A 13,584-nucleotide genomic window follows, 5' to 3' on the forward strand; every position below is an offset into this window, starting at 1 on the left:
TTTAACACATTTGGGTACTAAAACAAAACTTTTACCCTTTATGCGATTTAGTACTTTCTCGCAATTAAGCATGCAATCGCTAGAATTATTTCACCAAAATTTTCATGCACTTATATAATCATGCTATATCACATAAAATAATATTAAAATAATTTCTTTACCTCAGATTTGTGATTCCGAAACCACTGTTTCGACTAAGCCTTATTTTGGGATGTTACACATGTTGCGACGTCAAGTGGCCTGAAGTCATGACGTGACATTATTTTGACAACGTTTTGAAATGGATAAAGTGATGTCACGACTTTGGCCCTAAATTTTTAGAAATTTTCAATTTGGTCCTATTTCGTGCTTGAGTTATTAAAAGAGCTTTCATAAGCTCGATTGAGACCCGGATTTGATTGTTTATTATAATTTAAAGGTAATGGGGAGTGGATTATGGGATACAATAGATGTTTGGGCAAATGCTCAGTTCTTGATGTTGAATTGTGGGGTATTTTTGATGGATTGACCTCATCCATGATAGGCGATATGAGGGTGTGATGATCCAAACAGATAGCTTGGAAGCGATCAAGATCATCTAGGATCTAGGATTCTTCTGTGTTAACTTCAAATTCTGCAATTGTAAGACGTATCCACGTTCTTTTGGCGAGTGCAAAATTCTAGATTATACAACATCATCCTAAAGACTTTAATAAAGTTCATTTGATACAAAACATGGTCTGAAGATATTTGAGGAGATTCCAAGGAAGGTGCTTGCAATTTTTTCTAATGTTCAAGCAAGTGATAATCTTGCTCCAAGATCTTTCATGCAGTTAGCTTAATAATTTTGTTTTTCCTTTACCAAAAAAGATAATTTACTCTATTAGAATTTATAAATGATTGTTTTATTACGAACTTGACGGTAGTTGCTCTGACAATGAATGTGGCATCCTGTAGATCGGACCCGACGATTGAGTCGAGTGAAGGGTGTTACAATGGGCTTGAACAATTATGAATTAAATACAAAACCAAAAAATAATTTTCTTACTTTCAGTAGGAAAGCAAATCTCTCTCTTTTATAGAAACCGGTAGAATTGTTATTCTTAGAAAATAAAATTTATACTTAGAAATAAATTGTCACTATTTTTGGGCAGAATAATAATATCTAAATTTTTTATATATCTTATTGTTTGTTTTAGTCCTACCCGTACCATTTATTTATAAGAAAAGGAAATGAAACCCTAGTTGAATTAGTAGAATGCATTTAATGTCTATTTAATAGAAAAACAATCTTTTAGTTGAATTAGGAGAGAGAAGGGCTAATAGGTTGTGCTTCCCCTCATATGTATTATGATAGAGATTTGAGTCTCTCCTGTATTGGTTCCAATTATACGTGTTTCTTTGACTTTTAACCCAATACTTTATAATTTAATCCAACCAAGTACATATTTTTCTATTTCTCAAAATAGACATTATTTATTTAATTTAATTTAATTTAATTAATTAATTTTCCAATTAAATAATTTTCTCAACCCAATTCTAATTTTGTTAAAATCATGATAACTTTATTGTAAAAGAACATATAAGAAAATATATTTAATTTCTACATTCGATGGATTTCATAGTGACTAATTAATTTAATTCTATTTTCAAACTTCAATAATGTAATTAAATAATAATTGAAAAACTTAAATTAATTATTTGGTCAATTTTATACTAAGTGAGATACCACATTTATTTCTGAATGCAACATATTTCTCTAACTTTATCATTTCTATTCATTTTGTTTATTTTATTCATCATGTAATTCATTTCTGGTTTCAACAAGTTAGCGAAGGATCCGATTGGACATATTTAACTAAGGCTTAAATTATTTATAATTAAGTTCTAAATTTTCACATATTAATTATAAACTCATTTAGTCATGAAGTCATTCCACTATAGTATCGTGACTGAGCTCTCCCCAATTACATACCGTTATGAAAACTACTCGATCAATGCTTATCCAATAACCTTGTCATAAGTGTGTTACCCTCATAGGATATCCTAAATCTCTTTGGGATAAATTCATTCCCCAATATGAGATCCAATGAGACAAATGGCCAGTGGCGACATTTGCTTTTCATCTATCATGTAATTCCAATAAGAAGATATCATTTACCCATGTCTTGGGCTATGAATTCCACTATTGTGAATAATGCTACATACTGCAGAAGTCGTATACCCAATGCACCAATTTTTAGTTTCTTATATATTTGAATTCAGGCTTTTACTTACATCAAAGTATATGAATCATGCATACATAGTTCATCATCCACTCAGGATTAAGGTATGCCACACTATAAACGTCACGAGTGAATAAATCCATAAATAGATTTAGGATCTATACTACTTGAGTCCTATTCAATATACTGTTAGTCTATTCAGTCACATCTATGTCTCTATCTTCTAGGAGCCATTGACCGCCTGCCCTCATGCGCGTTAAAACAAATGATTTTGGAAAAACTATTTTGAATAGTGTCAGTTGTAATATTTGTAGTGTCTGATGGAACACCGGAGTATTCTAAGGGGTCAAACCTAAAGGATTTCCAATTAGGTAAATGTGTTTATCAATTTAATTACAAGTTAAGTACAAGTTCAGCAATTACTAATCTAATCGAGTTGGAAATTATTAGAGAAAATTAAAATATAAATTGTTTATAAACTAAAATTAAACAAACTAATCTAATTTTCTTCCTTAATGCTTTAGACAATGCAAATAATAAAATAATGGTTAGTTGATTCCTTAATTGCTAACTAAGCTAATAAATTTATACTGATTATATTGTTTATCACTTTTAGCTAAGAATCTCCTCTCGGTATCATCCTAGACTAAAAGATACCACCTAAGATTACCTACCAGTTTCACTTAGGCATATAGATTACCTCTCGGTCTCACTACTCGGCACGATTATAATGAACTATCTAGGGATAAACTTTCCTTTTGGTCTCGTTTATCTGGGTTTTCCATTAGATTTGTCAATTCTAACACATTAAGCATTTTGATATAACCAAACAACTAATCAATCAAGAATACACATTAACTTCAGCTAACAAACAACCAATCATCCAACAATATAGCACATAATAAAGCTTAACATCCAAACAGACATTTCATTGAACAATTAACAAGCACAAACTAGAGATAAGGATAAGAAATGCTCATTTAGATGTGGAACCAATGACACCCAAAAGCTCCATCCATCTTCATTTACAAATTCTTTTACAAGAAAGAAGAAAGAAAACTACAAGAGTAAAATATACTCTAAAAAAAGAAAAAACAAAACCTAAACTAAAAATGAAAAGAAATAGAGAAAGAAAACCTAACCTAAAAATATGAACCCTAAAACTATTCAGCCACCAAAAAGCTAAAAACAAAGGCTTATAAAGTATTATTTATAGCCTACTAATATTTAACCTAACATTAACCATTATGCCCTTAAATGAAAAATAGACTTAAGCTTGTTTGGACATAAAATTACCCCTGCAAATTTTTCACTTGTCAGACAACGGTATCGCAACACTCAATCTTGGGTATCACAATACCCCAACAATGTTGAGACTGGGAGTCTTGGGGAACTCAATACCACAATACCTAATACTCGATATCACGATATCACTGTAACTAGCCTCGGTTCTCTTCCTTTTAGCACTTTCAGGGGTATCACGACTCCCTACAACACTCAATTAACTTGTTAGGTTTCCCCATGTCACGATTGGCCAATTTGGGTCTCAAAAATGGCTTAAAACTAACAAAAACAATTTATTAACAAAAAAACTAAAAATTTACAAAAACATATAAAAGACACTTAAATTACCTGAGAATAAGCTCTTAAAATGTATTAGAGAGCCTAATTTTTTGTATCAATTTACGGAAGATCAGTCATCCATTCTGATGCTCAAGATAAAACATCTCCCCAATTAGACTTGATAAACGGCATATTAGTTTTTCAATCGGTTTGCTCATTTCCAAATAAACCAAGGACATGTTTAAGTTCGTCTACTAATATAAGTTGTCTTTCCATATTACAATCTGACCACATAATACTGCTTAGTATTAGTTAAATATTAGAAAATCAATAAACTAATATTTGTTTCCATTATGCTTTGCATGCGAAAACCATTGATGATAATGTACAAAGGGTATTGATGTAATTCATGAATAATTTTATTAAACCAATATGTTAAAAAAATACAAGTATATAAAGACAGAAATACTACACTTAATGCACCAGATCCAACAGTAACTAAATCTATGGTGGCTGGTTGATAGGAATGTTGCTTAGTTTTTGGTACTCAGACTAAATTGTTAAAATTGGACTAAATCGAATAAACTTCAAAACTTAGAATCGACGAATCTAGGTGAAGATTTAGGTAGGTGAAACTGAGAGGATAGCCTATCGAGAACCAATTTGGTTGTCGTGATTTAGTTTGGTGAGGTCGAGAGATAAACTGAACTAAATCATCTAATTTGGTAAAATAGTGACGAAGAGGTCAAATCGAACCAATTAGAAGTTTTAGCCTTTTATATCCCTAATCTAAAAATTAATCAACAACATGGAAGTCAACCAACTGCTTGTTTTCAATGAATTGTTGATTGTGTAATTTGCATTATTTTGCAATTTAGTCCTTATTAGTGTTAGCTAGTTAATTAGTGTAATTACCCCTTGAATATGATTTGTCCTAATATGATACGTAGCGAGTAGTTAGCTAGACTTCCTATTCACATGCCTTTTTCCATATTAATCACCTTGCCCCCGAACTCTCTTGAGTTTGATCCTTCGAATACTTGAAGTGTTATATTATAACACTCAAAAATATTACAACTTTGTTGTTACATTTGCAGTACACTGCTAGATTTTTTATTGTACTTATGTTGATTCATAGCCTTGGCGTGTGTTAGTGGGAGTAGGAATCCAATTTGATATTGGAGACTTGATATTCGTAGAGATTTACCATCATGCTGAAAACGTTAACAATAAACTCACTCTCCTCTATCCATCTCTCAAATTTCAAATCATGTTTATGCAGAACTCCAAAATTGTCAAAATTATTGAGAATTATGAGAAGATGTTTGCATAAATGAAGTTCCCTCACAAGTGGTTAGAATGTAGGCATGCTCCTTTGGACCATAGCAATGTGGAAGAGGAAAAAGCCCCTACTGAAGACACAATAGTGTTTGAAATTCTTGGCACAGTTCATGGTTCCTCAAACACATCAACTGTTGTTGATCAAAGGCCCCTCAAGTTGTTTTCTAACGAAATTACTGCCAATGACAGGCAGATCAAGGACCTTAAAGCATGCAACAGTAAGTTATTGACCATGAAGTTGGATATCTTGGCCAGACAACTTTAGTGATCATTTTGCAATCATTAAACAAAAAGGGAGCGCAATGACCATGTATAACTGTATGATTTTTTTTAGGCCACAATCACTGCAACACCCCGAACCCATATCTGTCGCTGAACTATGGTTAAAGGCATTACCAGACAAATCAGAACATTACAAAATCATAAATCATACATCATCATATCATAGAAAATCACACACAAATAGTCCCTTTACAAGGTTTACAAAACCTTAAACATGCTTTGGAGAAGGTTCGGGACCAAACCGAGCCATACAAAATTTTTCAATAACTTAAAAATTTTTTTAAAAGTTGTATAGGCCACACACCCGTGTGAACAGGCTTTGTGCCTCACACAGAATTAGACACGCTTGTGTGCCTAGGCCGTGTCCAAATAGGACATATATACTAACTTGTCCACACGGCCACAAGACACGCCCGGGTGCCAGGCCGTGTGAAAATTAAGGAGGCTACTGACTTGGATCACACGGCCAGTCACACGCCCGTGTGTCTAGCTCGTGGTTGAAACTGACTTATCTAAACGGCCTAGCACACGCCCATGTGTGCGACCGTGTGGTCTGCCTAGGTTCATTTTGAAATGGCCCTCGAGCAACACTGCTGAGATTGAAGCCCATGTCCCCGCCTGTGTGGGCAAAAATAGGCCACTTGCAAGGCCAAATTGCCACCCATAAGGGTCCTCCCTACAAGCATCAAAAACCACAACATTTACGACATATTTCCAACCAATTTCAATCACAAAACATTCATCATTCAAGCCATTTCATTGGCAACAAATTCATGCTTGTAACACATACCAAAACATGTCATCCCATACGTCAAAATTATACCAAAGCATATGGTTTCATAATCTCTAATCATACAATCAAATCTCATACCAAAACCTTACCAAATTCCATACTAGGCACATTCCAAAAACTTACCAAATTGACCAACTCTCTTGGCCATCAAAAACACTTCACATAGATAATATTGCATCATATAATTCATACCGAAAACTCATTTATATACACAACCAAAACCAAGCCAAATCACATGGCTAGATATATACACTTCACAACATATATTCAACTACTTCTAGCCTATACATGCCATACTTTAATATTCACATTTTCAAAAGGTACCAAAAAAAAGTTCGATAGTATGGTGATGATCCTCAACGATCCCCAGGCTTCCAGTAGCTTTGATGATCTATAAAAGAATTGAAAAACACACACAAAGTAAGCTTTCAAAAGCTTAGTAAGCCATATACAAATAAATTTAACAAATAACATCAATTCATTCATATAATTTAAGGCAAAATACATTCACTTAGCCATATATCTCTTATATTTCATTTGAACATAATTCACATATACATATCATAACTCATTTTCATAGTAACTCATACTTATATCATATATTCAACAAGGTACATATACTTACCTTTCATTCTCAAACATGGTATACAATTTAAACATACTTGAGTCAGATACAAATTCACATAGTAATCTATCCTCTCGGAATGCCCGTTGAACCATTCGGAATCATAATGATACAAGGATAGCTCAAAAAGCTCGTACAATGCCAACTTCCCAGACGTGGTCTTACATGTAATCAAATATCGATGCCACTGTCCCAGACAGGGTCTTACACGAAATCAAATACGATGCCAACGTCCCAGACGTGGTCTTACACGTAAATCATAAGCCGATGCCAACATCCCACACGTGGTCTTACACGTAAATTATAAGTCGATGCCAATGTCCTAGATGTGGTCTTACACGATAACACATATCGGATCCTATGTTATGACATATGTATCCTAACTATTCCTAAGGTTCGTACAAAGCTTTACAGACGTCGGAACTTTGTAGATACTTTCTCAAATATCTCATATTCAAGGCATAAAGCCATTCATCATTGTTCAAAAACATATAAGCATAAATAAACTATTTCAAATACATTTATTTGTATATAGACTTACCTTGTATGGATTCAAATGAGCAAAATCGGCTACTCGACGACTTTCAACTTTTCCCGATCTAATTCCGTTTTCTTTTATTCTTGATCTATATAAATTCAAATTTAACTCTTTTATTCACCAAATCATTCAAATCAATCCACAAACATATATTTAGACCATTTTACAAATTAGCCCTTACATTTTCACATTTTGACAATTCAATCCCTAATCAAAAAATTCACAAAATACACAAAATTTGCATATGCTTATGTTTAGCCGAATATTCATAGCACTCATACAAGTCCACCCATTTCATTTATTTCACATTTTAGTGCTTCAATTTAAAAATTTCACAATTTAGCCCATTCTACTCAAATTCATCAAAAATTCAAAGACAAAATATATCAACCCAACACATATCTTTTATTTTCCAACAACCAACATCACAAAGCTCACAATTTCATCAATGGAATATTTCAAAATCATCAAAAAAATTAGAAATTAGGGCATGGGCTTGATAGATTATAGAACAACGATCACAAAAATGTAGAAATTATCAAAAACGGATCAAAACACATACCTCAATCAAGTTCTTCAATGGTCGAATGTTAAAACACAAAACCCTAGCTTTTATTTCTTCAATTTCGGCAAGATGGTGAACAAAATGGCTTATTTTGCTTTGTTTTATTTTAATTAACATTATTAATTAGTTTACCAATTTGTCATAGCATTAAAACATTAATAAACCATTATATATAAGGCCATTAATGTCCATTAACCATATCAATACCCCAATTACATAATAAGGACCTCTCATTTAATAATACAAATCAATTAAACACTTTAACAAATAGCAGGCAACTTTTACATTTTATGCGATTAGGTCCTTTTATCAAATCGGGCACACAAACGATAAAATTTTCACACGAAATTTTCACACATACTAATTCACATATAATAAACTCAGAAAATAATATTAAAATATTTTTTTGACTCAGATTTTTGGTCCTAAAACTACTATTCTGACTAGGGTCTAAACCGGACTGTTATAATTCTCCCCCTTATGGATTTTTGTCCTCGAAAATCTTACCGTTGAAAAAATTCGGATATTGCTATCTTATAACATCTTCAAGCTCCCACGTAGCCTCTTCAACATTGTATCGATACCACATTACTTTTACTAACGAAATTTTCTTATTTCGTAGTTCTTTAACCTCGCAAGCCAAAATATGGATCGGTTCTTCTTCATAAGTCATATCTGACTGAATCTCGATTTCAGATGGAGGAATTACATGCAAAAGATCAGATCTGTATCATCGAAGCATCGATACATGAAACACATCATGAATCTTTTCTAACTCTGGTGGCAACAACAATCTATATACAACCGGTCCGATACGCTCGATAATCTTATACGGCCCAATAAACCTCAGACTCAATTTGCCTTTCTGCCAAATCAAAGTATTTTCTTCCATGGTGAGACTTTCAAAAACACTTTGTCACGATCTCAAATTCAATGTCTTTTCTTTTCAAATCTACGTAAGATTTTTGACGATCAGAAGCTGCTTTCAATTTATCTTGAATCACTTTTACTTCCTGTTCAGTCTATTTTATCAAGTCAATCCTGCAAATCTTATTCTTGCTGAGCTCAGTCCAATACAAAGGTGTATGGCATTTGCGACCATATAAGGCTTCGTGTGGTGCCATTTTAATGCTCGATTGAAAACGGTTATTATAAGCAAATTCAATCAAAGGCAAATACTGTTCCCACATACCTTCAAACTCAAGAATGCAACATCTCAACATATCCTCGAGAATCTAAATAATCTACCCAGATTGACCATCCTTCTGTGGTTGAAAAGCAATATTGAAGTGCAATTTCGTACCTAAAGCATCTTACAATTTCTTCCAAAATTGTGATGTAAATCTCGGATCTCTATCTGACACGATAGATAATGGTACACCATGTAATCTTACAATATCATAAATGTATAACTCAACTAACTTATAAAGTGAATAATCAGATCGTACCGAAATAAAATGGGTTGATTTTGTCAATGGATCAACTATAACCCATATTGCATCTTTTTTTTTTGAGATAGAGGCAAACCCGAAACAAAGTCCATTGTCACTCTATCCCATTTCCATTCTGAAACCGTAATCGGCTGTAACAAACCAAAGGGCATTTGATGTTCAGCTTTAACTTGTTGACAAATTAAACGTTTAGAAACAAAGCCAGAGATATCTATTTTCATTCCAAACCATCAGTAATGTTGTTTCAAATCATTATACATTTTCGTACTACCTAGATGAACAGATAGACGACTGTTGTGAGCTTCATTCAAAATCATCTGAATCAACTCTGGATTTGTCGAAACACAAATCTAATTTTAGAATCTCAAACAATCATCTTTATCAACTTTGAATTCTGAATCAGAATCTAAATTACACTGAGCTCGTTTTACTAAAATCTCATTATCAATCTTCTGAGCTTCGATAATCTATTGAATGAAAAACATTCTTGCTTTTAATTAGGCTAAAACCGAACCATCATCGATACAACCAAATGAGCATTCATCACACGTAGAGAAAACAGTGATTTTCGACTTAAAGCATCAGCAACAACATTTGCTTTTCCCGAATGATAAGAAATCACAAGCTCATAGTCTTTTAATAGTTCTAACCATCTTCTCTATCGCAGATTCAGATCTTTCTCAGTCATCAGATATTTCAAGCTCTTATGATCAGAATAAACATGACATTTCTCACCGAACAGATAGTGGCACCAAATATTCAAAGCAAATACAATCGCCATTAACTCAAGGTCGTGCGTTGAATAATTCTTTTCATGCGGTTTTAGCTGTCTCGAAGCAAAAGAAATGACTTTGCCTACTTGCATCAAAACACATCCCAAACCATTCAATGAAGCATCACTGTAGATCACAAATTCTTTACCCAATTCACGCTGCACTAATACTGGAACTTCAGTCAATAAGGCTTTTAATTGATTAAAGCTTTTCTGACACTTTTCAGACCATTCAAAATTCATATCTTTCTGAAGCAGTTTCGTCAACGGAGTCGTGATCATCGAAAAACCTTTTACGAATCGTCTATAATAACTGGCAAGTCCTAGAAAACTACAGGCTTCAGAGACATTTCTCGGAGGCTTCCATTCCAGAATAGCCAAAACTTTGCTCGGATCAACTCGAATACCAGATGCTGATACAATATGGCCCAGAAAACCAACTTCTCGTAACTAGAATTCACATTTCCTAAACTTTGCATATAGTTGCTTATCTCACAAAGTCTGTAGCACTATTTTCAGATGCTCAGCATGCTCGAATTCATCACGTGAATAAATCAATATGTCATCAATGAATATGACAATAAATCGATCTAAATATGGTTTGAAAAAGTTGTTCATCAAATCCATAAAGATAGCAGGTCCATTCGTTAATCCTAAAGCCATAACTAAAAAATCATAGTGTCCGTACCTCGTTCAGAAAGCAGTTTTCAGAATGTCTGAATCTTTTACTCGCAACTGATAATAACCGATCTCAGATCTATCTTTGAAAACACAGTAGCTTATTTTAACTGATCAAAAAAATCATCAATTCGGGGCAGAGGGTATTTGTTCTTTGATAGTTACTTTGTTCAACTGACGATAATCAATGCACATTCTCATCGTATCGTCTTTCTTTTTCACAAACAGAACTGGTGCACCCTAGGGTGAGAAACTCGGTCTAGCAAACCCTCTATCAGTCAACTCTTGCAACTGAAACTTTAATTATTTTAGTTCGGTCGAAGCCATTCTATATGGAGCTATCAAAATCGGAGTAGTTTCCGGCACTAATTCAGTTCCAAATTCAACTTTTCGAATGTAACACCCCGAACCCGAGACCATCGCTGATTTCAGACACGAGGGGTTAACGAGACAAATCCTCTTAAAGTACCGACCAATTCGGCATTTCCAGACAGGCTGGAAAACTGCGTCACCGTCGCCTTAAAAATCATATCTTGAGTTTCAAAACTCGGAAACTGATTCCGTAAATTTTCCCTGAATTTAGACTCATATATCCATCCATGACTTTATTTCTAGAATTTTTGGTCGGGCCAATTGGTACAGTTTATTAGTTAAAGTCACCCATGTTACAGGGGTCGACTACACTGACCTTCACGCGTTACAACTTGAATATCTCTCTGTACAGGGCTTTAATATTGGTGCCGCTTATTTCTAATGAAACTAGACTCAAATCTGCACATATAAGGCATGACTTCTAATTATTTCTGGATAATTTATAGTAAATTTTCAAAGTCATGACAGGGGACCCGAAACCGTTCCGCCCTGTCTCACGAGAACTTTAATATCTCTCGGTATCTGTTCATATGATCGTTTCGTTACTTTCATATGAAAATAGACTCGTCAAGGTTCGTTTACATAACTTATTCACAATTTAATACCCTTCCTACAAATTTTGGTGATTTTTCACATCCACGTCACGCAACTTGGCAAAGATCCGCTTTTAAGGTAGGCCTTACCTATTTTGTAGTTTCCATGGACCAACTATAGTCTAGTCATACATAGGTCCTCCTATGATCATGTTTAGCCATTCCAATGGCTGATCATGTGACCAACACTCCCATTCCAATCCATAATAACATCATGAAACCATATAAAATTACAAACCACAAATGGTCTAATTCAGTACTCACTTTTACGAACCATTTTCGCATGGCCGTACATATATACATCACAAAAGCACTTGAAAACAACCGAGGGTAGTCCTATACATGCCATATCCAAAGTTCAACTAAAAGAGTACCAAAATGGGGCTTTGATAGTGTGGATGACTTCGACTTCAAGGATCCCGAATCCGATAGCTAACGAGCAAAATCTATAAGACAGAGAAAGCAGAGGAAACAGAGTAAGCAATTTATGCTTAGTAAGTTTGAGCAAGAAATTCCAGCACAACAAAAGCTTAGCATTCATAAAGCTAACGGATAATTTCATATGTACAAACTCTCAATATCATACTCATTTCACAGTTCAACCCCTATGATCATACATAAGGGATCACCTTAGTCACATACCGGAAACTCATTACTCGACTGAGCGAATATTATTCGAAGGGAATCAACTGATTCAAGCTCATATGAACATACCTCATTGCTGGAATTTTTCTCAAGCGCATTAACGAAATTTTACAGCAAGATTGCTTATTCTAGAATCACGTACCTTGAATTTAACCGGATATAACGACTCGCTCAAATGCCTTCGGACGAAGCTTGGTTATAGCGACTTGCACGAATGCCTTGGGACTTAACCCGGGTTTAGTAACTTGCACAAAGCCTTCGGGATTAGCCCGATTTATTAACTCGCACGAATGCCTTGGATCCTAGTCCGGATATAGTCACTTAGCACAAAGCCTTCGGGACTTAGCCCGGACATCATTTGAATAACCGAGCACAATTGTCAATAAATTATGACACATTAGTATTTCATTTTCAATAGCAAAACTCAAACACAAGGCACTTTTTACACTTGCAATTTCAGCTCAATAGCCACACACAAAGAGCATGATTTTAATTTGCTTTAAACATGATCTAATCATTTCGAATTTAAGCTCTATTACTCAAGAACTTACCTTGGATGTTGTCGAGCGATTTCGACTGCTACTCGACTACTTTTTCCTTCCCTTTATCGGATTTAGCTCCCTCGCTCTTGAGCTTAATTTGACAAATAAATTGATTTAATCATTTGAGCATCGAAGAGAATTCAAGGTACTTAGCCAATATATATACTCATTTGGCATCAAAGTCGATATGTACGAAATCATGAGTCGAACTCAACACATTAGTTAATATTCCTCTTAGCGAATTTTCTAAGCCAAGAATAGGCATCAATATGCTTGCCTCTAACCGAGTGCATGCACACCAATTTCCCTCATGTGGCGAATATGCATGTCCATGTTGAGGCCAATTATACACTTTATACCACACCAAAAAAACAGCATACATTTTACTAACTAATGCATTCCATAATGTAACTCAATACACATCTATCATTTCCTTCATGATCGAAACATCATCACAAGCAAATATACACCTTGAAATAGTATATATGTCATACCAATACATCATGTACAACATATATACATATATATATGCTAGAGTCGAATCTCAAGTTGATTGTAACTAAACACGAACAAAATTTCAAAATACAAATCTTACTTTCCATGCAATGAGCATAAATCAC

Source organism: Gossypium arboreum, chromosome 10 (assembly GCF_025698485.1).
Source record: "Gossypium arboreum isolate Shixiya-1 chromosome 10, ASM2569848v2, whole genome shotgun sequence".
NCBI lineage: Eukaryota > Viridiplantae > Streptophyta > Magnoliopsida > Malvales > Malvaceae > Gossypium > Gossypium arboreum.